A 13,447-nucleotide genomic window follows, 5' to 3' on the forward strand; every position below is an offset into this window, starting at 1 on the left:
CCCGTTTTAGTTTTCTAGGATTGAAAGGCTTCTTTTACACATTATTTATGTGTATTGTCATATTTGACTTTTGCTATATACTTTAACTTCATTGTTAAATTTTTGTATTGTATAGTTTCTTTGGTGTATCTTAAAACCTATTTTTGAAAAGCAAACTTGGCTTGATAATCATTTGGGCAGCTTGGGTAAGTATGCAACTTACTCTTCCACTGAAGAACTGTCAGCAGCTGCCTGCTTTTCTGTGATGTACCCTGTTGACTTTTCTAGACATTTTTTAAGAGTTTGAGTTAATACTGAATTTAATCAGACTTTTTGATTAAAGGTTTTTTCTTCTTTTTTAATAAAACACATCTGTCTGGTGTGATATGAATTTCTGAAATTCTGTCTTCCTATGACTCCTAGTTGCGACCTAACCAGAGTTTTTTTCTCATTTAATCAATGTAGATATTCCTGTATTCGGTAACACTACTATAGCCTTAAATAGATAATTTTTTTTCTTTTTTTTTTTTTCTTTTTTTTGTAGAGATGGGGGTCTTGCTATGTTGCCTGGGCTGGTATTGAACTCCTGGCCTCAAGCAATCAATCCTCTTGCCTCAGCCTCCCAGAGGGCTGGGATTACAGGCATGGGCCACTCAGGCCCAAACAGAGATTTAAAGAGCTTTGGAGAAACCAGCCTCGTCCTCCAGCCTTTTTTTTTTTTTTTTTTTTTTTTGAGACTGAGTCTCTCCCTGTTGCCCAGGCTGGAGTGCAGTGGCACGATCTCAGGTCACTGCAACCTCTGCCTCGCGGGTTCGAACAATTCTTGTGCCTCAGCCTCCTGAGTAGCTGGGATTACAGGTGCATGCCACCATGCCTGGCTAATTTTTGTGTTTTTAGTAGAGACAGGGTTTCATCATGTTGGCCAGACTGGTCTCAAACTTCTGACCTCAAGTGATCCACCTGCCTCGGCCTCCCAAAATGCTAGGATTACAAGCATGAGCCACCGTACCTGGCCAGTCCTACAGTCTTATATCCCATCAAGTTGTGCGAAGCTAGGAGCTTAATCTGTAAAATACTTGAGGCAGGGGTAGGTTCCTTGTCTATTTTGGCTTTTGGCTAAGCAGAAGTAGCTCCTGTTCTAGGCAGCTTGAGACAGAAAGAGAAAGAACAGTTGATTTGACCTACCTCCGTCCTTGTTCTTCTGCCAGCTGGCATTATTCTTTTCCTAGTTCTCTGCAGTTGAAAGAAGTTTAGAGAGTTTGCTGGAGATGTTTTTGTGAGTGAGGTATAGCTCATGTCTATAAGCCATGCCTGCTTACTTACCTAGATTATTAAGCATGGAGCTAGATGACCAAGATGACCAAAATTTTATTGAATTACAGTTATAAGTGGAAAAAATGACTGACTTACTGCATGGAGAAGTATTATGTCGACCTGTTAAAAGTTATGGAAATTAAAATGCTCATATATGTACAAAATATAAATCACATGTAAGGTAAAATTATAGCGATCAATTTACAACAAAGAAATTAACAGAGTAGTTTTTCAGCTTGTTTGATTAATCAAGCAGGTTTAGTCTTGAATCCATAGCATTTCTACAATTTAATTTGGACAAAGTTCTATTCCAAAAATACCAGGTTTTAAAACTGAAATGTTAAAGGTGGATTTTTTTTTTTTTTTTGAGACGGAGTCTCACTCTGTTGCCCAGGCTGGAGTAAAGTGGCCCGATCTCAGCTCACTGCAAGCTCCACCTCCCGGGTTTACGCCATTCTCCTGCCTCAGCCTCCCGAGTAGCTGGGACTACAGGGGCCCGCCACATCGCCCAGCTAGTTTTTTATTTTATTTTATTTTTTAGTAGAAGACGGTGTTTCACCGTGTTAACCAGGATGGTCTCCATCTCCTGACCTCGTGATCCGCCCGTCTCAGCCTCCCAAAGTGCTGGGATTACAGGCTTGAGCCACCGCGCCCAGCCAAGGGTGGATTTTTAGCTCCCCCAGGATTGGTGTGGATGATGTAAATACTTTTTTAAAAAATTAATTATTATTGTTTATAAGACATGGGTTCCAGCTGTCTCCCTGGCTGGAGTGCAGTGGCCTGATCATAGCTTACTGTAGCCTGGAACTCCTGGGCTTAAACGATCCTCCTGCCTCAGCCTCCAAAATGGCTGGGACTACAGGCATGTGCCAGCATGCCTGGCTAATTCTTAAATATTTGTTTAGAGATGGGTCTCACTGTGTTGCCCAGGCTGGTCTTGACCTCCTGACCTCTACTGATCCTCCCACCTCAGCCTCCCAAGTAGCGGGATTACAGGTATGAGCCACTGTGCCTGGCAAGCATTTATACTTAAGCCTAGAAGATGGTTCTGGATTAGTTAAGAAATTCTGCTATCAGTAGGAGTATAGGTTTAGAGTTTTACCTCTTGGAAGTATCCCTTGAAAGGGAGCTCTGAGATTAAATGTAATCAAACACTTACTGAGAGCTTTCTATGGACCAGGCACTACACTAGACTCTGGGGATTACAGAGGCAATTACCTGTCCTAGTACTCAAGGTGTTAATGATCTAGTGTCATTTTTCTTTAAAAAGGAAAGCACCTGCATTTGTCATCTTGAGCAAATATAGTAACTCTAACCAAAGTGATTTACTCAAGGTTCAAATCATAGTTGTTTTGGAGAAAGCGTCAGATGCACTGTGGCTGTCAGGCACATAGTAGGTATTAAATAAACATGGTTGGTGTTCATTAAATGTGGATTGAAGGTAAAATGACTGATCTTAAGTTTCATGAGGAATAGGTTTGCTTCATTGAAACTGGTTTTTATCTTCCCAAATAGTTTTCAATCATTCCTTTAAAGTACTACCTTGATTAATACTACAAAGTTACAATGTAAAATGTGACATTACCTCTGTCTAACATGTATTGTTCATGTGAATGGGAGCTTGACTTTGGGAATAAACATTGATAATTTGCAGGAAGGACCCGCCCAAATGTATAATGAAATGTGATTCCAGGTATGAAAAACCAGTGATAATAATTTAAAGAATCATTTTGTTGATTAAAAAATATATATGTTTTATATATATATATATATGAAACAGGTGTGGTGGCACATGCCTGCAGTCCCAGCTGCTCGGGAGGCTGAGGTAAGAGGATTCCTTGAGTGCAGGAGGTGGAGGCTGCAGTGAGCTATGATTGTGCCACTGCACTCCAGCCTGGGCATCAGAGCAAGACCTTGTCTCTAAAAAACGAAAACAAGACCTGGCTCGGTGACTCATGCCTGTAATCCCAGCACTTTGGGAGGCCAAGGTGGGTGGATCACCTGAGCTCAGGAGTTCGAGACCAGCCTGACCAACATGGAGAAACCCCATCTCTACTAAAAATACAAAACTAGCTGGGTGTGGTGGCACATGCCTGTAATCCCAGCTACTCAGGAGGCTGAAACAGGAGAATCGCTTGAACCCGGGAGGCAGAGGTTGTGGTGAGCCAAGATTGTCCCATTGCACTCCAGCCTGGGCAAGACGAGTGAAACTCCGTCTCAAAAAGAAAAAAAAAAAAAGAAAAGCAAAGGTAACCTGAAATGCTAGTTCAAGCCATGATGGAAATGGGTAGTTGGACATGCCTTATAGCCTCCAGCCTTTAGAATTTAGGCACAACTGACCAGCACTAGCATTAAAACAGAAACCTTAAGATGGACAAAGCAGATTCTTTGTAGCAGTAAGATACCAACATGACAGATAACAGGCCCTGGCAGAACTCAAAGTATTTTATTCTAAAATATCTTTCTTTGACATATTTTGAAATGGCCCTGCAAAGCTGTCTCTTGTGGGAAAAAATTTATATCTGTAAGGAATTCTTTTCTCTTTCTGGGTCTTTTTCTTGATACAGGAGAGAATTATTAATAACTAAGAGTCTGGCACCTTTTGAAGTCTGATAGGAAACATTTACAGTCTATTCTCTATGAAGCCTTCTACCTGGGGGCTTCATCTGCATAATAAGAATCTTGGTTTCCACAGCCCCTTATCTTAACCCAGACCCTTTCTTCTATGGATTCTAGGTCTTTTAGATAAACCCCTTTAACCAATTGCCAATGAGAAAATCTTCGAATCCACCTATGAGCTGGAAGGTACTCTGCTCCCCTTCCCTTAGAGTTGTGTGTACTTTCTGGCCCAAACGAGCGCGCAGCTAACAGGTATTGATTGATGTCTTACACCTTTCTAAAATGTATGAAACCAAGCTGTAGCCTGGCCACCTTGGGCAGATGTTCTCAGGATCTCTTGAGACTGTGTCATGGCCATGTCCTTCACCTTTGCAAAGTAAACTTCTAAACTGATTGACACTTGTCTCAGTTACTTTTTGGGTTATACCTTAAATATATACAATTTTATTTGTCAATTATACCTCAATAAAGCTGAAAAATGAGATAAACCATATATGAAAGAGTAAAGGGCAAGTAGAACAAATACTTTTTTAGATGAACAAAAATAGGAGGGGCCTGCACAACAAATTATGAAAACATATTCTAAGATTATTATTGTATTGGTACGGAAATAGATGTGTTAAGATCTGCATGGCACATTATTGAGTGAAAAAATAAGATGCAGACTAAGTTCGGTATACAAATGTTAATCACACCATAAAACAGCAATAGTAAAAAAATTAAAAGGTCCTGTGTAATTTAAAAGCACATTAAAGCTTGAGAAACACTGAGGAATACGGTCCTTTCCATGAGAATTCTAAAGTCCTGAACCGTAGGAAACCATTCTTTCCTCTCTCTTTCCACAGTCTTACTCATTTGGGTTTCTCTAGAACCCAGTAATACAGTGCTAGTGTATTGGGCTAATACAGTTTTGGAAAATGCAAAAACATACTAATGTTAATATGGTTACAAGAAAGTTCTGAAAGTGATGGCATCTTCTCTGCCTTTGTGATACCGAGGCCAAGGAACTCAGTCTTATGCAGTCATGTGTCACATAACAATGTTTCAATCAACTATGAACTAGATATTCCACAATGACCCCATAGATTACAAGGAAGCTGAAAAAATCCTATCACCCAGTGACACGGTAACACTGAAGTACAGTGTTTGTAGTGATGCTGCTGTAAACAAACACTGTGCTGCCAGTTGTATAAAAGTGTAGCAATACAATTAGGTACATACAGTATATAATATTTGACAATGATAATAAGCAACTGTGTTGCTGGTTTATACATTCGCTACACTATATTTTTTATTGTTATTTTAGAGTATACTCCTACTACTTATAAAAAGAAAAAAATTAACTGTAAAACAGCCCCAGCCAGGTCTTTCAGGAGGTATTCCAGAAGAAAGCATGGTCATCATAGGAAGTGACAGCTCCTTGAGTGTTATTGCCCTCCAGTATAGATGGCAAGATGTGGAGGAGGGAGACAGTGATATTGATGACCCTGACCCTGTGTAGGCCTAGGCTATTGTTTGTGTTTGTGTCTAAGTTTTTAACAAAAATTTACAAAGCCAAAAAGAAATTTAATTGAAAGAAGCGTTGAGAATGAAGATATAGAGAAAGAAAAAAATACATATTATATATATATATATATATATATTTTAATGGAGCCTTGCTCTGTCACCCAGGCTGGAGTGCAATGGCGTGATCTCTGCTCACTGCAACCTCTGCCTCCTGGGTTCAAGCAATTCTCCTGCCTCAACCTCCCAAATAGCTGGGACTACAGGCACGTGCCACCACTCCAGCTAATTTTTTGTAGTTTTAGTAGAGACGGGGTTTTATTGTGTTAGCCAGGATGGTCTCAATCTCCTGACCTCGTAATCCGCTCGCCTCAGCCTCCCAAAGTGCTGGGATTACAGGCGTGAGCCACCGTGCCTGCAAGAAAATATTTTTATACAGCTGTACAGTGTGTCTGCATTTTAAGCTAAGTGTTATTACAAAAGAGTCAAAAAGTTAAAAAATAATTTAAAAGTATACCAAGTAAAAAAGTTACAGTAGGCCAGGTGCAGTGGCTCACGCCTGTAACCCCAGCACTTCGGGAGGCCGAGGAGGGTGGATCACAAGGTCAGGAGATCGAGACCATCCTGGCTAACATGGTGAAACTCCATCTCTACCAAAAAGGCAAAAAATTAGCTGGGCATTGTGGCGGGCGCCTGTAGTTCCAGCTACTCGGGAGGCTGAGGCAGGAGAATGGAGTGAACCCAGGAGGCAGAGGTTGCAGTGAGTTGAGATTGCGCCACTGCACTCCAGCCTGAGCGACAGAGCGAGACTCCGTCTCAAAAAAAAAAAAAAATTACAGTAAGCTCACCTTCATTTATTATTGAAGTAAGAAATATTTTTATAAATTTAGCGTAGCCTAGGTGTAGAGTGTTTATAAGTCTGTAGTAGTGCACAGTAATAGAGGCATAATCAGTCACAATATTATTTTTTATTTGAGAAAAACTCACTAAATGTAAAGGTAAACTCACAAAATGAAAATGAAGTATGTGCCTTTCAAACAGAGGTAAAGAAAAAAAGTTTTAATGCCAATTTTATATAAAAACATTTATATAGCAATAATAACTGAAAAGATATACCAAAATATCAACATTAGTTGTTGCTCAGTTTCAAATTATGGATAAATTGGATTAATTTATAATTTTCAATATTCACCAAATTTTCATATAATGAACACATATTATCTTTTTTTTCTTTTTCTTTCCTTTCCTTTTTTTTTCTTTTCTTTTCTTTTTTTTTTTTTTTTTTTTGAGACAGGGTCTTGCTCTGTTGCCCAGGCTGGAATGCAGTGGTGTGATCTCAGCTCACTGCAGCCTCAACCTCCCAGGCTCAAGTGATCCTCCCATCTCAGCCTCCTGAGTACCTGGGACTTCAGGTTTGTGTCACTATACCCGGCGAATTTTTTGTAGAGACAGGGTTCTGCCATTTTACCAAGGCTGGTCTCAAACTCCTGGACTCAAGGGATCTGCCTGCACTGGCCTCCCGAAGTGCTGGGATTACAGGCATGAGCCACCACACTGGGCCATGAACAGATATTATTTCTGTCACTAAGAGAAAATGTTTAAGGAACACCAAAATATATAGTTGGTACTCCTTGATTATTGCTTCTGATTTCAAGTCTTGAGTTGGAAAAGGGAGCATACTTTTGATGGAGCACCCTGACACTTTTTTCCTACTCACTGCCACTGATTTGGAAGAAGTGACCCTCCAAGGACACTAAATTCACTCTTTGAAAATGACAAAAGTTGGCCAGGCATGGTGGTTCACACCTGTAATCCTAGCAGTTTGGGAGGCTGAGGCAGGCAGATCATGAGGTCAGGAGACTGAGACCATCCTGGCTAACACAGTGAAACCCTGTCTCTACTAAAAATACAAAAAATTAGCCAGGCATGGTGGCATGCGCCTGTAATCCCAGCTACTCGGGAGGCTGAGGCAGAATTACTTGAACCCAGGAGGTGGATGTTGCAGTGAGCCGAGATCCTGACACTGCACTACAGCCTGGGCAACAGAGTGAGACTATCTCAAAAAAAGAGAAAATGACAAAAGTCTGACTACAGACATCCCTTCCCTTATTCTTCTAGTAAATTCTAGAATATAGCAGTAATTCTTTCCAATGTGAAAAGCCCACTTCCCTTACTGAAGGAAATTTTTAAAAAACTTTTTATTTTGGAATAATTATAGATTCACAGGAAGTTGCAAAGATAATACAGAGTGGTCCTTTGTACCCTTCACCCAATTTCCTCCTGAAGCAATTTTTAATCATGAATTATTTCATTCATTTATTATTATTATTGTTAGAGACAAAATCTCACTTTGTCACCCAGGCTGGAGGGCAGTGGCATGATAATAGTTCAATGAAGGCTTGACCTCCTGGGCTCAAACAAACCTCCCACCTCAGCTTCCCAAAGTGCTGGGATTACAGGTACGAGCCACCATGTCTAGCCAATTTGTTTTTTTCTTATAGTTGAGATTAGTGCTGGGAAGTGGTATCAGTTTTAAAGGCAAATCCAACAGACCGTTCTGTTTCTCTATTTTGAAAACACGGAAATAACTTTTTTCTAACTTCCCATAGTTTACCCTGAGTCACAGATGTTTGAAAAGAAATTCCAGCCTGTTATATAAGTTCTACTGCAGTATCAATATGTAAATGTAACCACTTGGTTGTAATTTCGATTCAAGAGTGCATTTGTGCTACACTTCTCTATTATATGAAATTACCCAACACTGGCAATTACTCTTTTTGGCTTGGATGGTATAAAGGATGAGAAGAAAGAGGGTAGAAAATATGATTTTGATTGATATAAATTAACACTTCTTTCCTGTCATCTTTGATTTGTTTGGTTTCATGAATTTGCAACACTGAGGCTTAAAAAAATAATAATTGGCCAGGCTGCAGTGGCTCATGCCTGTAATCCCAACTCTTTGGGAGGTCAAGGTGGGAGGATCACTCAAGCCCAGGAATTCAAGGCTTAGTGAGCTATCATTGTGCTACTGTACTCCAGCCTAGGTCACAGAGTGAGACCTTGTTTCTAAAAGATAAATAATAATAATAATATTCAATTAAGTCACATATTCTTTTTTTTTTTTTTTTTAGATGGAGTCTTGCTCTGTCTCCCAGGCTAGAGTGCAGTAGCATGTCTTGGCTCACTGCAACCTCCTCCTCCCGGGTTCAAGCGATTCTCCTACCTCAGCCTCCTGAGTAGCTGGGATTATAGGCACACGCCCCCATGCCTGGCTAATTATCGTATTTTTAGTAGAGATGAGGTTTTACCATGTTGGCCAGGCTGGTCTTGAACTCCTGACCTTGAGTGATCTCCCCACCTCAGCCTCCCAAAGTGCTGGGATTACAGGCAAGAGCCACTGCACCCAGCCAAGTCACATATTCTTGATGGTGAGATTTACACCTGATTTAAATAGACAAAACAGTACATTTTTTGCCAAGTTGCTAAAGTGAAAGCACTGCAGCACAGAAGCAGCAAGAGTCTATAGTTAAGTATAGCATTAGAGTACTGTGACCCGGAGTCATGTTGCCCAGATTTCAATCACAGCTGTCTTAGTCTGTTTTGTGTTGCTGTAACGGAATTCCAGAGTGGGTCCTTTTTTACTTTCTTTCTCTCTCTGTTTTTCTTTTTTGCTTTTTTTTTTTGCTTTTTTCGAGACAGGTTCTCAATATGTCATCCCCTCTGGAGTGCAGTGATGTGATCATGGCTCACTGCAGCCTCAAACTCCAAGGCTCGAGTGATCCTTCCACCTTGTTCTCCCCAAAGTGCTAGAATTACAGGCATGAGCCACTGTACTTGGTTCAAGACTGGGTACCGTATACATAAAACAAATGGATTTTTTATCATTCTGGATGCTGGGAAGTTCAAGGTCAAGGAGGCCTGAATTTGGCAAGGGCCTTCAAGCTGTGTCATCCAATGGCAGGAGGTGGAAGGACAAGCAAGGGTGAGAGCAAGAGACAGAGACAGAGAGGGCCAAACTCACTTTATTTTATTTTATTTTTATTATTTATTTATTTATTTAATTTTTTGAGACAGAGTCTTGATCTGTCTCCCAGGCTTGAGTGCAGTGGCGTGAGCCCGGCTCATTGCACCCTCCACTTCCTGGGTTCAAGCAATTCTCCCACCCCAGCCTCCCGAGTAGCTGGGACTACAGGCGCCTGCCACCAGGCCTGGCTAATTTTTTATATTTTTAGTAGAGACGGGGATTCACCGTGTTAGCCAGGAAAGTCTCGATCTCCTGACCTTGTTATCCTCCCACCTCGACCTCCCAAAGTGCTGGGATTACAGGCATGAGCCACCACACCCAGCCTGAACTCATTTTTTAATTTTTATTTTATTTTTATTTTTATTTTTATTTTTTGAGATGAAGTCTCAGTCTGTCACCAGGCTGGAGTGCAGTGGTGAGATCCCAGCTCACCGGGATGCAACCTCTGCCTCCCAGGTTCAAGCGATTTTCCTGCCTCAGCCTCCCGAGTAGCTGGGACTACAGGCGCCCGCCACCATGCCTGGCTAATTTTTTGTATTTTTAGTAGAGACAGGGTTTCACCATGTTGTCCAGGATGGTCTCAATCTCTTGACCTCGTGATCTGCCCGCCTTGGCCTCCCAAAGTGCTGGGACTATAGGCATGAGCCACCGCGCCCAGCCCGGAACTCTCTTTTTTAACATTCTGCACTAGTGATAATGAACACATTCCTGCTATAATGACATTAACCCATTTATGAGGGCAGAGCCCTCATGACCTAATCAACTCTTACTTATCCTACCTCTTAATACTGTCACAGCAGCCATTACATTTCAACATGATTTTGGAGAAGAGGACATTCAAACTGCCTCTGGTCCACCAAAACTCATACGATATGGCTTTGTTCCATCCCAGTAGCCCCAAAAGGTTTTGTTCCAGTTCCAGCTTAAAAGTTCAAAATCCAGAGTCTCATCAAAATCAGATATAGGTGAGAGTCAAAGCATGATTCATCCTGAGGCAAATTCCTCTCTATCTGTGAGCCTATGAAATCAATAAGTTACATGCTTCCAAGATGCAATGTTGGGACAGGCATAAAATAGACATTCCTTTTCCAAAAGGGGGAAATGGGCAAGAAAGCGGTAATTGGTTCACAGAAAATCTAAAACTTAACAGTGAAAACAACGTTAAGTCTTAAAGCTGGAGAGTAATTTTATTTGACCCTTTGTCCTGCAACCTGGGCACAATGGGGTTGAGGTTAGGCCTCCCAGTGTCTTGGGCAGCCCCACCCCATGGCTTTGCTGGGCTCAGCCTGTGCTACAGCTCTCTAGCTGTAGGGTTGGAGTCTTGTTCCTGTAGCTCTCCCAGGCTCGTGTTGCAAGCTGGTAGCTCTACAGTTCTGGGGCCTCAGGAGTGGCTCCACTCCCATGCATCCACTCAGAATTTCTCTAGTGAGGACTCTCTTGTAGCTCCAACTCCACGTGTCTGTTCATTCAGTATTGCCCTAGTAGGGGGTCTCTGTGATGGTGCTACCCTTGTGACAAGTCTCTGCCTGGCCTCCCAGGTTGTCTGCAATGTGCTTTGAAATACAGGTGGAGAAAGCCATGTCCCCACAGCTGTTGCATTCTGTGCACCTGCAGAATTAGCATCACGTAAATACCACCAAAGTTTACAGCTTGTACCTTTTGGAGCCATGGATTGAACCGCACCTGGTCCTGCTTGAGTTACAGCCGGAGCAGCTGAGGAGCAGCTTTCCAAAGTCAGCCTGAAGTTTTAAAAAAATCTTTTAGTTCTGATTCTCTTTTAAGTGTAAATCTTGTCTTTAAGTCTTTTCTTTTATCTTACACTTTAAGTCTTTTCTATTCTGTCTTGCAGAATGTGGAGAGTAGAGACCCAAGGTGGCTCTGGGCAGCAAGCCAATAGAGGGTGCTCTGAAACTATACCCTGAAGACAGTCTGCCCTCCGAGAGCTCTGCGCCTGTGATGGTAGGGGCAGCCTTAAAGATATCTGAAGTGCCTTTGGAGTCATTCTCTCATTGTCTTAACGATCCCTTCTGTATGTACTAATCACCTGGGTTCATTCTCCTGAACACACTTTTTAAATTCTTTACAAGGTCAGCCTGAAGTTTTTAAAAAAATATTTTAGTTCTGATTATCTTTTAATTATAAATCTCATCTTTAAGTCTTTTCTTTCCTCTTGCATCTTACTATATGCAGTTAAGAGTAGCCACACAGCTCCCTCAATATTTTGCTTAGGAATTTCTTCCACCCGATATCAAGTTCATTGTTCTTAAATTATGTTTTCCATAAAGCCCTCAGGTTGGACAAAATTCCACCAATTTCTGTGCAACTGTATAACAAGGATGGCCTTTGCTCCAGTTTTCAATATCTTGTTTCTCATTTTCATGGGAGACCTTACCAGAATGACCTTTACTATCCTATCCGTATTTCTACCCACTCTGTCATCACAACAACTTAAGAAGATTTACACGGGCATGGTGGCTCATGCCTGTAATCCCAGCATTTTGGGAGGCCAAGATTGGAGGATTACTTAAGGCCAGGAGTTCGAGACCAGCCTGGTCAATATAGCAAGACCCTATCTCTATTTTTTTTTTTATTTAAGAAAATGAAAAAAAGAAGATTTAGGCTGTCCCTATTTCTGGGGTCTTCCTCTGAGCCCTCACTAGAATTGTTCTTACTGTTCTATTCATGACACTCTAGGTTTTTTTCTAGACTGCTCCTCCAAATTCTTCCAAGCTCTACCCATTACCCAGTTCCAAAGTCACTTCCACAGGTTCAAGTATTTGTTTTAGCAACAGTCCCACTCTCAGTACCAATTTTCCATCTTAGTCTGTTTTGTGTTGCTATAACAGAATACCATATACAGGGTAATTTATAAAGAAAAGAAATGTATTTCTTATAGTTCTGGGGGCTGGGGAGTCCAAGATCAAGGGGCTCATATCTTATGAGGGCCTTCAGGCTGTGATCTTTTATGGAAGAAGACAGAAGGGCAAGCGAAGATGAGAGTGAGAGAGAGAGAGGATCAAACTCACTTTTAAAACAATCCACTTTCACAGTAACAAACCAACTCTCATGATAGCAACATTAAACTATTCATGAGGGATAACCCCTCATGGCTTAATTACCTCTTAATGGTCTCACCTCTTAATACCATCATAATGACAACTCAATTTCAAAATGAGTTTTGGAGGAGACATTCAAATCATAGCAGTTGTTCCGCCATTTATGAGCTGTATAGTCCCGAGCAACTTCCTATTACAAAGTATTTCACTGCCTTATCCATAGTAAACAGTTAGGAAATATTAGTAAACATTCCTGTTGCAGCAATCACAAATAGTTAACTCACATCCCTTGAGATTCCCGTCCATTTTACTACGGTTTTGCTGTTTTTGTTTGTTTGTTGTGGGTTTTTTTGTTTTTTCTTTTTTTTCTTTTTTTTCAATTAGGGCCTCACTCTGTCACCCAGGCTGGAGTGCAGTGGCATTATCATGGCTCACTTACAGCCTCAACCTCCTGAACTCAAGCAGTCCTCCAATCTCAGCCTCCCGAGTAGCTGGGACTACAGATGTGCACCACTACACACAGTGATGTGGTTTGGATCTGTGTCTCCACCCAAATCTCATGTCAAATTGTAATCCCCAATGTTGGAGGTGGGGCCTAGAGGGAGGTAATTGGATCATGGGGCAGAGTTCTCATGAACGGTTTAGCACCATCACCCTAGTGATCTTCTCATGATAGAGTTCTCATGATATCTGGTTGTTTAGAAGTGTGTAGCACCTCCCACCTCTCTCTCTTCTTCCAGCTCCAGCCATGTGAAGATGCCTGCTTCCCCTTTGCCCTCTGCCATGGTTATAAGTTTCCTGAGGCCTCCCTAGAAACAAAAGCTACAATGCTTCCTGTAGTGCCTCTTTTCTTTATAAATTACCCAGTCTCAGGTATTTCTTTATAGCAGTGTGATAATAGACTAATACACCCAACTAACTTTTTTATTTTATGTAGAAATGGGGTCACTGT

This window comes from Trachypithecus francoisi, unplaced genomic scaffold (genome assembly GCF_009764315.1).
Source record: "Trachypithecus francoisi isolate TF-2019V2 unplaced genomic scaffold, Tfra_2.0 Lachesis_group0, whole genome shotgun sequence".
In the NCBI taxonomy this organism is placed as follows: Eukaryota; Metazoa; Chordata; class Mammalia; order Primates; family Cercopithecidae; genus Trachypithecus; species Trachypithecus francoisi.